This window comes from Mus musculus, chromosome 8, assembly GCF_000001635.26.
Source record: "Mus musculus strain C57BL/6J chromosome 8, GRCm38.p6 C57BL/6J".
NCBI classification, from domain to species: Eukaryota; Metazoa; Chordata; class Mammalia; order Rodentia; family Muridae; genus Mus; species Mus musculus.
In genome coordinates, this window is record NC_000074.6 from 107,792,850 (window position 1) to 107,805,431 (window position 12,582).

The window sequence follows — 12,582 nt, forward strand, 5'->3', positions numbered from 1 at the left end:
GTCTATTACAGGAGTCAATCAATGAATGACTTATTGGCCACAGATATGTGCCCAGGAATTTTCCTCCTGGAAGACAGAAAGGGCAATCTGTTAATCCATATTTTGCTTTCTACTTATAAGAACCCGAGGCAAGCAATTAGGACTTTTGCTATTCGAGGATGCAAATGTGTATGATGAATGGTGGCCATTATTTTAATCTCGCCTCTGTCATTTCACGGTTGCATTATGACCACTTGTCTGATGTATTTAATTTCCTAAATTTGTGTTCCATGAAAAATGGAAACTGTATTGATTTAACATCAGAAAAATGTACAGCAGTTAATAGAAAAAAAGCTGCATCTAATTTTGTTAATAAACTATAGATGGCAAAATGACATGCAGTTTGGATTTCCGAAGCACTCGGAACTCACATCTTTCTGTAATATTAATTATGTAGTTTTAGAGTTTTTTTTGGCAAGAGAATAACTCTATGTTGTGATATCTTTGCATTATTGTTCCTCAAAGTAGGTCTAAAATGTTAATATAAATGGAGCAAATTCCCTGGTGGGTTGTACAGTAAGCCAGAGGGTGTAATGTTTGCCTTAGAGGATGTTCCTATGAAGATTTTCAGAACAGACCCTCTGGCCATTGGGAGTACCCTCAACCTTGACACATAGAGATTGTATTTATGTCAACTGACACACATTTGTCTTTATATGTCACGAGTTCAAACGTGGTTTATTCAGATTATATCCAGAAGCACTGTGAGGTTTAGTAGTCAATGCTGGGAGCATGTCTGTGATCCAGGCCCCTCTATTTATACACTGTGCTGTGTTTAATTAGTTATCCTATGTCTCAGTTTCTTTAACTGTAAAATGGGGTCAGATTAAAACCTCAAACAGAGTAAGAACATATGTATTAAGGGGTCCAGGAATTCAGGTTTTCTGAATTGGGGAGAGATGAGATTTGGTCAGAAGTTCCAGGATTGATCCAGAATGTACAACAGAGAGCCTGATTGATCTAGGATGTACGATGGAGAGCTTGGCCATGGCCCCAGGGCATCAAGAGCTCTGAAGGAGCTTAGGTTGGGCAGTGCCCCATTGAGAAGTGTTCTGAGTAACACTACTGTGGTTGAGTTCAGGAGATGCGTTGGCAGAGGCTGGAGAGTAGAGAGGGTTAGTGAAGAGTCAAAGAAACATGGTGGCCAAACTGAATCCAGCTTGTATGCCAGTGCAGGTAGGCAAGTAACAGACTGGACGGCTGTGGAAGGCACTGTATCAGTGATGACTGGCGATGGTTTGGATGTCTTGAGGGAGAGGATGAGTGTCGAGTGATGATCAAGGTACCTGGCAACAGCCAACGAAGACACTGCTCTTTTCCCTGTGGGAGGAATGTGGTCAGCCAGAGCTGCTGTTTGGGAGCGGAGAGTAGACAAGCCTCATATCAATGACTTCTTTGTCTGAGGACCCAAGTAATCCCCATTCTGTTCTGTACAGAGCAGAGAATGCTTTTCCATAGATGTATCTCAAGCTTTGAATAAGTGAGTTCATCACGTCTAGAATGAGCCAAAGTCAAAGAATAAATGTTGAGCAACAGATAGGCAATGGATGGAAGACGTCACCCAACCAGCTCTCAAAGCACCTTACAGAAACTGACTGAGTGCTTTTAAGACAGCCAGTTAAGGTCCCAATAGGGAGAGTCCCAGGCAAGCCGAGTGACTCCCTGGATGACATTGCCTTAATTAGGCTTTCTATTACTCTGGTGAAATACCACGGCCAAAAGCAAGTTGGGGAAGAAAGGGTTTGTTTCTCCTTACACTTCCACATTGCAGTCCATCATCAGAGGAAGTCAGGGCAGGAACCCAAGGTAGAAACCTAGAGTCAGGAAATGACATAGACGTGGAGGAGTGCTTTTTACTGGCTTGATCCTCAGGGCTTGTTCAGCCTACTTCCTTACATCCTGCAGAACCACCTGCCGAGGGAAGTTGTGCCACCCATAAGAGGCCGGACCCTCAGACTTTAGTCATCAATCAAGAAAATACCCTGCCAGCTTGCCTACAGCCAGATCTCACGGAGGCATTTCCTCAATTGTGATTCCCTCCTCTCTGATGAGTCTAGCTTGTTTCAGTAGCCAGCACAACACCGTGGGTACTTATATACCATGGAATAAACAGCAGTAACCTCTGGCTAACATCTGGCTGTTCTCAAGAACACACTGTTTTTACTCTTGGGTGGTGTTATTGTACTTTCCTCCCCACCGTGTAGAGCTGGGTTGGTAACATCCCCAGATAAGGAGGCTTAGAGGTCGCTTGAGATATAAATGTTCTGTGTCTGAAGAAGAAGGAGCGCCAGCCCATTTCTGGAGCCAACTTCCCTGTGATCTCAAACGGCACGTGACGATTTACCGAGCCAGTGAATTTACACAGTCAGACACATTGGAGAGAAAAATTACATCTGCACTGAACACGTATGATCTGCATCCTCATGATTATTTCCTAAACAACATAAGCTAACTCCTTATTAGGGACTCTTCCCGATGCACAGGAAGGTGTGATAGCTTGTAAACGAATATTATGCTGCTTATACAAGGGACTTGAATATCTGTATATTTTGATATCTAGGGATCCAGAAATGAACCTCCTAAAGATCCCAAGCAGTGGTTGAAATTGGCCACAGGCTGAAGGGTATGAGATACTTAGAGGGGACAGGTATATGCTGTTAAATATACCATGTGGGGATAAATCTCTGGCTAGTGTCTATAGGAGCCCAAGACAGCACCACTCCCTCTAGCTCTTAGGATGTTGGATGACGCAGTTGATAGTCTTTTTTAACTTTTTATAAAATTAATTTTAGTTCTTTCAAAATGTTTATTTATCTCTCTGTGTGTGCGTGTGTTTGTGTGTATGTGTGTGTGTGTGTGTGTGTCCATCCATGTGTACATGCTTACAAATGCACATAGAAGTTAGAGGACAACTTGCAGGGCAGTAGTTAGCTCTTTCTTTCTACTATGTGGGTCCTGGGGATGGAGCTTAGGTCATCAGGCTTGGTGGCAAGCACCTTTATCCCCTGGTCCATCTCACTGGACTCATCTTGTAATTTATAAAAGTTATTGTAATGTGACTCTTTTCTGAGTATATAGAAAATCCAATGTGGCCAGGGAATATTTTCCCCAGCATAGCCCTTCTGGGTTTTACATGCCCTGGGCGATGACAACCTCTGCTGGCTTTCCCCTAGTCTGCCCTGGAGCCTTGCCTCCAACCTTAAAGCCCATGGCTCTGTTCCTGAGGCCAAGTGAAGGTCATCTTGGAATCTGAGATTTTTCTTAGACTGACATCTCCAGGTTGTTCATCAGCACATTCTCTGGGCCACTGGACCATGAAAAACTAAAGTGGAGAGATTTTTTTTTCTTCTTCTTTAAATCAGAGACAAGGTCTCATGTGTCTCAGTCTGGCCTTGATGTAGCAGAGGATGACTTTAAATTTCTGATCCTCCTGCCTCTACCTCCTAAGTACTAGGGTCACAAGCCCACTCTACCAGATCTAGTTTATAGGGCGCTAGGTATCAGACCCAGCATGCTGAGTCCCATCTCCACCCTCTCTGCATTTTAGAGTTTCAGATAGACAAGGCCGGATGTCTCCATGTAGTCCAGCTTGGTCCGGGACTCCCAATTCTCCCGCCTCTGCCTCATTTCCTGTTTGCCCACACTCATTTGTGACTTGGCCAGTCCCAAGGAGTCTCTAAAACCTTTTGGGAGGAACCTGAAATAAGATGTGTTTTAGCTGGGTGCTTCTAGAAGCTGGCTCTAGAGAGGACTTCCATGCTAAGTCTACTTTCTACCTCTACAGGTCCCAGTTGTACCCAGAGGCCCCCAGACCATGACAAACACACATCTGAATAGATAACGTGTAGCATGGGTGGGAAGTTAAAAACGAACACCACTCCAAAGTTCATGAGCCCTCAAAGAATGGGAAAAATGATCCGTTTGTAGGAACTAGGTGTGAACCTTTGCTTCTCCCCCAATTTGTTTGATCTTAGAAATTAAAGGAGACTCGGAGCATTCCGGAGGGTTGGAAACCTTAAGACGTTCATTATGGCAAAGCTTTGCAGAAAGCAAACAGCTCTTCGGCATTCTGGTGAGAATGAAATTAGCAGAGAAAGTATTAAAATATTGATAGCAATCATTCCGTGTCCAGGCTTTGCCAATTAATAATTAATTTTACCTCGAAGGTAACTGTTAGAGTCAGAACCGCCAACCCCCTGAGCTTTTAGAAGGCAGGAGTGTTTGACTCTCCTTCTCCCCTTGCTCACCAAGTTCTTTCCTGTGGTTTCCTAAAATCAGAACAATTGCCGAGCAGCAAGTTTGCTGGGAATGGCTTCCTGAAGGCTTGAGCTGCTTGTCTCTGACTGTCTGTACTTCCGTGCCTCCAATGAATTTTTGCTGTGTTGGGTCACTTGTGCATGCCGAGTGTGAGCAGATGTGTTCGTGTGTATGTGCACGTGGAGGTGTACATATATAGGTATGCATGTGTATGAAGTCCAGAGCCCAACATTGGGTATCTTTTCAATCATTTCCCACCTTCTTCTTCTTTTTTAAATTTTACTCGTAGTTAAAATATAATTACATCATTTACTCCCCCTTCCCTCCCACCTCTCATTCCCACCTCCCTCTTAAACTCATAGCCCCCTTTTTTTTTATTATTGTTCTCTCTCTCCCCTCTCTCTGTCTGTCTCTGCCTGTCTATCTGTCTCTATTGCTTTCTCATGTGTGTGCTCGTGCATGCGCACGCACAGACAGACAGACAGATACACAGACATACACCTGCTTAGTCTATGTAGTGTTTCCAGGATTGTGATCTGGAGACCAATTACTTGGTATTGGGTAACCAGTTGGGGGCTCATCCCTGGGGCAGACTGATTCTCCCTTGTCAGCAGTTAAATGCTTATAGCACTTCATATAGGGGAGAGGCCCCATGAGATTCCCCTCATCCATGTTGCCATGCCAACCGGCATTGTCATTACTCAGGTCTTGTTTAGGCAGCTAGATTTTGGAGATCTCATGGACGCATCTTCACTGTCATATCCAGACGACACAGTCTCAAAGCAGGCTTCCTGGTTCTTTGGTTCTCAGGATGCTGATGCTGGACTTGTAATCCCTGCCCTAGGGAGGCAGAGACCTCAGGAGTATCCTTGAGATTCTCTAGCTGGCCAGCCTATCAAATTGTTGAACCTCAGACCATCAAGAGAGACTGTCTGAGAGTGAAGTGGAAAACAAAGGGGAGTGGCTACTGAGGAACACTAGATAGAAGTTGGCCTCTGTGTTTCACGCACATGCACACGCGCGCGCGCGCACACACACACACACACACACACACACACACACACACACACACACACTCACACACACTCACACACCTGTATCCCCTCCTGCCTGGAGTCAGGTTTAGGGATGGAGCCGAGAGTGAGAGAAAGAGAGTACCTGTGACTCGGAGGATCAGGTTATATTAGTATTTATTCATAAGCAACAATAAGACAAATAGCAAAATGGGATCACATTTATTCACACACTCACTTCACTCACCTCTGGTCTGGCATATGTCATAGCCTGCCTCTGATGGCTGTGTAGACAGGGCCCACGGCATTTCCTGTTATGTTTCAAATCCCTGCTGGAGCCTTGGTCCAGAGTTGGGCTGGCTCCAGGGATGAGCCAGTCTCAACACGAAGAGTCTCCGTTGAGCCCTTGGGAAAATGAGCGATTTGCCATACCAGACTGGAGGTTTCTAAACTAAATTTAGCCAATTACAACTAGGGCATTTCACACATTATGGGCTTTTTAAAATCATCACTGTGCGCGCATACACACACACACACACACACACACACACACACACACACACACACACTTTCTATGGCCTGATTTTGTTTGTTTGTTTGTTTTTGTTTTTTGTTTTTGTTTTTCGAGACAGGGTTTCTCTGTGTAGCCCTGGCTGTCTTGGAACTCAGTTTGTAGACCAGGCTGGCCTTGAACTCAGAAATCCGCCTGCCTCTGCCTCCCAAGTGCTGGGATTAAAGGCGTGTGCCATTGTTATCTAGGGCCATGGGCCTGGTCCGTGGTGTTGCTCTACTGCAGGCTCAGGTGGCAGACATGAGTCGTTCGGATCACTCACACCCACTCTCCATGGCTTGGTTTCCCTGGCTATCTGGGGCTGAGGGGCAGCGCAGCCAGCTGTGGCTGACAGCTTTATAGCATCGAGAAAAATGCCTTCTGAGGTCATGTGTTCTTTATACTTTCCCAGCACACACATGCACAAGTCCTCTTAGTAATACACACACACCAATGCACACACACACACAAATGAAGACTTAGATATAATTGTTTTTAGTATGATAGTCTTAGAGTCATCCTTGTTTCTGCTAATGTGTAATGAATGAGACAAGAGGCTAGTGATCTCTCTCTGTAGCCCAGGCTGTCCTGGAACTCACTCTATAGACCAGGCTGGCCTCAAACTCAAGAGATCCACCTGCCTCAACCCCCCAAGTGCTGAGATTAAAGGCGTGTTCTTAAGTGACCCCACTGCAGTGTTTGTGGGACACAGCTTGGATGGTGCCTAGCATCCATATTTGTGGCATACTGGGAGCACCATAATCCCAGGCTCATGAATCCAGGCCAACCCTTGTTGGCCATGTCTTCCTGTTTTGTTTAACATGTTGCTTTAGCTCCATTTCGACCCAGACCATTCAACCTGCATATCACTTCCTAACCCATAAAAAGCAGCTTCCGTAGTATTATTGCAACATTAATGTAAGATTTTAAATTACCAACTATCTGGAGCAAGGGTCATAAATGGAAGGCAATATTTTATTTGTATGGTGACTTTTATGAACAAACTTGAGCCCTTTGATGGTCTATTGTAAGCCACCAGATTTATTACTGGTAAGATAATAAATTGCTGTGTGCCTTATAGTGTTTCTAACTTTGCTAATGCAAAGAAATCCATGGCAAGAGACCTTTGTGCGAGTTAGATAGTAATGTGATTTCTATGGCTCTGTCCATACTTTAATTTTTCTTAATTTTAAGGTCTATAGACATTGACGTGTGGGAAATGTAAGTAAGGCAGAGTTGCCAATGGTTTTTGGAAGGCTTCTGTTTTGCGTTGTGCAGTTACTTGTGGGGGGAGGGCTGGGAGAGAGCGAAAAAATGAGAATGAACGAGAACAAATTTGTGCAGACAAAGATGCTTTGATAGAGTCCAGTATTCATCATTCCCCCTGATTAGGTGAAGAGCACCCTTACAGGTTATTTGTATTGGTCACCGTAGACTTCTCAATGTAAGTTGACAAGAAACGCTATAATGTTTTATATCCAACCTCTCAAAACCTTGTTAATTATGCATAGGATAAAGCTCTTCAATAACATCAAGAGTAGACAAATGAAATCATTAGTTTAATATTCCAGAGCTCTGTACACATCTATTATGGCGACGTGGAAGAAAGCGTCCACCCCCATTTCTCACAACTGGTCTTTCATATATTATAATGTGATTGCATAAATGAATATGAACAGTATCATGGAGTGGATTAAATTACATAGAAGGGCCTTCGCTTTGGGGAATGACAGACCTAGCTTACAGACGTCGAAGGGACAAATTTCTAGTCTATGACAGTACAAGAAGGCTGTCAATCACCGGGCATTGTTTTTTATGCTGTCAAGCCAGGCCTTTGACAGTTCTCTCCCTCAGATCTGTCAGCACGGTAGTGGAGAGGAAGGCAGTGGGGTCTTCCTGGTGGCATCTTCTGGGGAAGTGAGATTTAGGTGGAGCAAGGTATGTAGCATGCTGCAGAGCAAAGCTGGTTATGACAGGGTGGTCAGGCTGTGTCTGCATCTTCCTCTGAGTTTGAAGTGTTCTGGAGAATTACTCTGAGAGGGAAGAGAAGAAATGCACCATGTACGTTTCAAACGACTTAGTCAAATGATATGATTTGCCAAAATGCACATTACTGTAATTTCACCAAGATAGGTGGCCAATTGAATGGTTCCAGAGATGTAATTACCTTCACACTCTTTGCAAGGCCCTTCGCGATAGAGCTTGCAAAATGCACCTTTTTTTTCTTTCAATATCCATTTGGTTAGAAATACATCCATTACTTATAAATGATGACTTTGGGGGGCTACTATAAATACAGGTAAAAGGTAATTTCCCATAATGGGAGGGTTTTTTCTATTTTTGTGGTTGTGGAAATTGTTTTAAAATATACTATATGTTATCTTAAAAGTCATTGGTAGCTATGTATTTGCTTAAAAAGAAAGGGGTATATAATCTGAGATAGACAGTTGGGCCCAAATGGAATCTCGCTTAGTGCTGTATTTAACAGGCTGGATTCAGAATATGGTATGAACTTGTCTCTACATTTTCTTTATTAAAGATGGATATTTTTTTTCAAACTTCATTTCACTGATTTTGTTCAGAAATGGTTAAAAATTTCAAAATAGGATCATAGAAGTAATACTTTTAACAGGAGAGGCTGTGGTCTTCACACTTGCCAGATGATGGCTCTTTGATTTTAATGTCCTAGAATATGGTCAAGAGCTGTCTAATGACATCTTGGGCCATGATTGCGGTCATGAAAGTGGTCCCATGAGGTCACAGAACAGCTGGAACATTTCCACCGCCTACTGTGTGTTTCAGGCTATGTCTATATGTATGAGGATGAGCTGAGAATTAGAAAGTATATAGAGAAAAGTGTTGCATTAAACTAAGATTAACTCATTACTGAAGAAAGAAAGATTAAAAGGGGAATTCAGTATAGCCAAAGTCCACGGTATTCATAAAGTGTACAGTGGAGCGTTCTGATGTATCTGTGTAATACTTACCTACTGTTTATAGTAAGTTCCCTTCCTGAGTGTGTAGTCTGTTATCTTTTATAGCAGGCTTTGAATGTGCCTTTCCTTTGGTCAGATTTTTTCAGCTATATAACTGTGTTGCAGTTGCCTACAATGTACAGTACAGTGGCCTGATATTCAAGTGTCTGGCCTACAGGTCCACTAGGCTGCAGCAGCTAACTTAGGTGTGTGTCACAGTCAGGTGAGGCTAAGTTAATCTACTTGTTTGCACAATGACAGGATAATCTAACGATGCATTCCTCAGAACTCATGGTGGTCATTAAGTGACTATATGTGCACAAAAACTTAATTATAGAAATGAATTTTCTTTGCCATCTGTGAATTCTACTATTATGGTAAATGTTAAATACACTTTCTTATTGGAATGTTTTAAAGTGTTTTTTCATGTAGCTCAGGTTGGTCTGGAACTTGTGTGGTAGGGGATGGATGGTGTTGGATTTGATCCTCCTGTCTCCACATATAGAAAGCTAGAACTGTAGAAATGTACCTCCATATCCAGTGTACTGGCTAGTCAATGTGACACAAGCGAGGGTCATCATAGGAGGAAACCTCAAATGAGGTTTCCATAAGATAGGGCCCCATAGAGCTTTTTTTTTTTTTTTTTTTTTTTTTTGGTTTTTTTTCGAGACAGGGTTTCTCTGTATAGCCCTGGCTGTCCTGGAGCTCACTTTGTAGACCAGGCTGGCCTCGAACTCAGAAATCCTCCTGCCTCTGCCTCCGCGAGTGCGCCACCACGCCCGGCGGGCATTTTCTTAATTAGTTATTAATGTGGACGGGCCCAGCCCATTGTGGGTGGTGCCATCATGGGCTGGTGGTCTTGGGTTCTATAAAAAAGAACGCTGAGCAAGCCATGAAGAGCAAGCCAGTAAGCAGCACCCCTCTATGACCTCTCTGCATCAGCTCCCACTTCCAGGTTCCTGCCCTGTTTGAGTTCCTGTCCTGACTTCCTTCACTGATGAGCTCAAGGTGCAAATGTGAGCCAAATAAACCCTTTCCTCTCAAAGGTGCTTCGGTCATGGTGTTTTAGCACAGCAACAGTAATTTTAAGTTACCAAGATTTTAAATTATAATATCTGTATCAATTCCTTGAGACTTCCATATATTAATATAGTAGATTTTTTGTCACATTCACTCCCACTCCCATCCTGTCCTTCTATCTCCTCTTAGATCCATCCCATGCCTCTGAACTGTGTCCTCCCTGTTTTTCCTCTATAACTCACCTAGTCAGAATGGTGCTGCTCATAAACTCAGGGGTATGGGCTATCCCCCAGAGCATGGTTGACCTACCCAGGGCCCACAACCACCATAAGAAAGACAAGTCTCTCCAGAAGCTATCAACGGTCAATATCGCTTCAGCTCGGGATGAGGGGCCCTTGAGCTCCTCCGTGCTGACTCCTGTCCATGTTTTTAAATGTGGTTCTGAGGATTGAACCCAGAGCTTTCTGTAAGCTGGGGAAGCATTCTATATTCTGAGATACAGCCCTGACCACTGCAATGGGTTTTACTAGAAGATAGTGGCACAAATAGCAGAATAATTGTGCTAATGAGATCAGAACCGTGTTCCCCTGTTTATCTCATGTTTGATAGATCTTCAGGGCATCTGGCTGGCGATGTTCCGTCAGTCCTGAATGCACTAGCTTTTCAATCTTACGGTAGTTATTTATAGTATTTTAATCTCCACACCAGACTCTCTCCTTAGATACAAACCAATGAAAAAGACGTATCTTTTGTTCTTGTTTAAATGTTACAAGGACTCAGTATTCTAACACAGGTATCTAGTACAGGACTACAAAAGGGATAAGCCAATAATTTTAACCTAGAATACAGTAATGCAGTCCTCAGCGATAAACGTACATTTTATTAAAAAAAAATGAAGTCAGAAAGATGTAACAGAATATATTACAACCTACTCGGCTCCCGTGGAGTTACTACTATTTAGTTTTGATTAGTTGCAAGTCATTCCTTGTAGTGTATGTATATATAGTATATATACTTCCTCAGCATTTTATTTTCAAAGGTACAGTATTGTTCTTTTATATCAATTTCTCTAGTGGACGATATAAAATAGTATTTCAAACCTACTCAATCCAATAATCTATGACCATTAAAAACATAATTTAAATTATTTGTATTTATTGTGGTAATGGTTAATGAAAAATTTTAGTACCTATGTATTCTTTTCCCCTTTAAGAACATCTTTTCTTTTTCTATACACCACACATTTTCTCATCTCTCCTATCATTAGCTGAATATTTTATTTCTCTCGTATATTTTATGTCTTTTACTGAATTTGAAGTGTATATTCTGTAGCTGTTATTTTCATATTTACCTCAGAATTTGTAATGTAGATACTTAATTCCAGATCTTCCTAACAAAATATCAAATCAATAAAACTCCTGTCTAGTTCTTACATAAAACAAAAACCCAAGATCCTAAATACCTATTCCTAGTGTTTCATGATATTAGAAAGAATTGTGTCATAATTTGAAAAGCTCAAATTATTTTTGCCTTTGATTTGTTAACATTTCTACTGGTTATTTTTCCCTCCTGTTTCTTTCTTTCTTTTTTCTTTTTTTTTATTTTGCTTTCTTCTTTTTTTTTTTTGCTTTCTTTTTTTTTAAATATTTTTTATTATTACGTATTTTCCTCAATTACATTTAGAATGCTATCCCAAAAGTCCCCCCCCATACCCTCCCCCCAACTTCCCTACCCACCCATTCCCATTTTTTGGCCCTGGCATTCCCCTGTACTAGGGCATATAAAGTTTGCGTGTCCAATGGGCCTCTCTTTCCAGTGATGGCCGACTAGGCCATCCCCTCCTGTTTCTTAAGTCTCATCTGAACTCCTTGGCAGTTCTTTCAGAGTGGATCTGTACTTTGTAACTTTTGTTGTTGTTGTTGTTGTTATTGTTGTTATGAAGCTTGGATTGCTGGTTAGCTCTGTGTGGATTCCAGGGCATGCTGTTTTTTTCACTGGCACTTTGAAATGACTGCCATCTTTCAGGAGCTTTAGCTGAGGAGACTCCCATTGGTCTGACAACAGTCTTTTTCTCTGTTGTAGCACCCACTCACAGATCTTTTCCCTTTCCTTGGGCTTCTGCAGCCTCGTGCAGTGTTTTCTTGGTGACTTTGTATTTACTTAGCATGGAGCTAATGATCTTTCTTCTTGATGGTTTGTCTTTCTTCTGTTCTGGGGAATTTTTACATCAGGGCCTGCTTCTTCTTTCTCTGCCCTTACCTCTTGGAATGAAGGGCTCCTTCCTTCTTTCCTTCCTTCCTTCCTTCCTTCCTTCCTTCCTTCCTTCCTTCCTTCCTTCCTTCCTTCCTCCCTCCCTCCCTCCCTCCCTCCCTCCCTCCCTCCCTTCCTTCCTTTCTTCCTTCCTTCCTTTTGATTGCATTCACAGACTTCAGTGTCTCATGGTACTTTGCCCACGTTGTGTCTTTCCATGTGAGTTCATCAGTAGTAACTAAGTCTTTGCAGGTTGTGAGCTGAGTTGGGAAGTGTCCACATAAAGCAGTGTGTGTTCTGTTCTGACACAGCTGTATCCTAGTTCTTCAGTTTAAGGCAGGTTTTTAATTGTACTTTCTAGATTTTGGAGTTGGTGGGTCATTTGCACATCCTATATGGTAAGGGGTTAAAATGGTCATGATTGACTTGGCTTCGTGCCCATACTTCCAAACAAGCCTTGTCTTTCAGGTGATGGAAA

The 12,582-nt window shown here is 42.5% G+C and overlaps 2 long non-coding RNA genes across 2 annotated transcripts in view; one reads left to right on the plus strand and one right to left on the minus strand.

Moving 5' to 3' along the window:
* The window catches only part of Gm42040, a 44,094-nt gene that overhangs the window by 13,653 nt on the left and 17,859 nt on the right, over window positions 1–12,582 (plus strand). The gene's annotated exons all lie outside the window — the stretch shown is intronic.
* The window catches only part of Gm39242, a 33,909-nt gene continuing 28,906 nt past the window's right edge, over window positions 7,580–12,582 (minus strand). The window contains exon 3 of the long non-coding RNA XR_879158.1: window positions 7,580–7,892. This is a non-coding gene — a long non-coding RNA (predicted gene, 39242). The remainder of the gene's footprint in view (window positions 7,893–12,582) is intronic.